Raw genomic sequence first — 1,997 nt, forward strand, 5'->3', positions numbered from 1 at the left:
TTGCATGCACCAATGACTAACTGATTCAAGGTCATCATTTAGAGTTTTTCAATTTCAGTGAGAGTTTTTCCTTTTGCCATAATTGTAGAGTCATCGGCATACGTTTCAATAGGATTGCTAACAACCATCGGTAAATCGTTAAGGAATAATATGAAAAAAAGAGGCCCAAGGATACTACCCTGAGGAACCCCTGTACATACTGGTAGGGCATCCGAAATCTTTCCTTGAAAGTGCACTACTTGTTTCCTATTTGAGAGATATGAATTAAACCAGTCTAAAGAGGTGGTATCACATTTGTAGATTTCAAGTTTTTTGAGAAGTAATTCATGGTTCACCAAGTCAAAAGCCTTATGTAAGTCAACAAAAATAACACCATTTAGATTACCATCATCCATAGCTTTTGACCAAGTGTGGACCATTTTACATAACACAGTCTCGCATGAAAAGCCTTTGCGAAAACCTGACTGTCAGTCATTTATCAGGGGTTTCAAGAACTTGTATAAATGACTATGAACATGTTTTTCAAAGATCTTTGAAAGAACTGGAAGTACTGAAACTGGCCTGAAATTACCACAGTCTTCTAAGGATCCAGATTTGTGCAATGGAGTAACTTTTGCTCTTTTCCATCTATCAGGAAATACGCCCGTTTTTAAGCTTAAATTATAGATGTAACACAGTGACCTGGCTATTTTAGTTGCTGATAATCTGAGAATCTTTGGACTTAATTGATCAAGTCCAGTAGCTTTGGATGTCTTTAAACTTGACAATTCTTTTATCACAAATTCTTCACTTACTGGAGGAATTTTGAAATACACTTCTGGATCCAAATTGTCATGAACATAATTTCTGAGTTTTGCAAAGTCTGTGATTGAAACAGGAAAATCTGCACTATTTAAAAGTGATTTGCAATATCTGTGAAAAAATTGTTAAAAGAATTTACAATTTCCATTGGGTTTGTAATATCAGCTCCCTCTACTTTCATTTTGACACCTAATTTGCACATCACTGATGAGATCATTATATGCTTAATATTTCTTCATCTATACACCCACAGATGCATCCCTATTAAATTTCAGCCCAATCTGCTCAGTAGTTTTGGAATTATAGGTTTGTGACCAAAAAGGCACATTTTTAGCCCTAATTTGCATATTACTTAGGGAATCATCATATCATAAACAAATCTTAATTTACTCACCCCTAAGACTAAGAATGTTCCCACAAAATTTCATGCTAATCTGCCCAGTAGTTTTGGAGTTTAAGTTTTTTGACCAAAAATCAAATTTTTTGACCCAAACCCACATTTCTGATGCAATCATTTTCATTTGAACAATTTCCCAACTAAACACCAGAAGTAACATGACCACCAAATATCAAAGCAATCGGCCCAGCAGTTTTTGACTTTATGTTGTTCACACACACACACACACACACACACACACATACACACACACACACACACAGACAGACAGACAGACAGACAGACTTTGCCATGCCTATAGCACTACTGAACCTTATCTGTTTAGTTGTACTAAAAAAATGTTTATCCACATGTTGATCCATGCTAGGTATAGGTGTTCATCTATCCAGTTGCCTATTGTATTTAACCATCTTGTTATGTTTGCAATATATGCAATCATTTGGCTGTTGCTATGGGCGTGGTCATGTTGTTTGACATATTTGCATACATTTTTTAAATGTCTGTTCACTTGTTTATGAATGAATCCCTGATGTTATCTTTGCAATATAGTGATCACTTGGCTGTTGCTATGGGTGTGGTCTTGTTGCTACATATATTTGCATACAGTCATTATTTGAAAGTTTATTCATTTGTCAGACAGACACCGCATGATGTCTTCAGCATACTCTACCTTATCAGGTCAGTTGTGCTAAAAATGATTCCTCACAGAAAGATACAGAATCAGAATCAGAATCAGAATCAGAATAATTACAGAATAATATTTGGCAAATAATATATATGTATCACACTAACCACATCA

This window comes from Glandiceps talaboti, chromosome 8 (genome assembly GCF_964340395.1).
Source record: "Glandiceps talaboti chromosome 8, keGlaTala1.1, whole genome shotgun sequence".
Classification (NCBI taxonomy): Eukaryota; Metazoa; Hemichordata; class Enteropneusta; family Spengelidae; genus Glandiceps; species Glandiceps talaboti.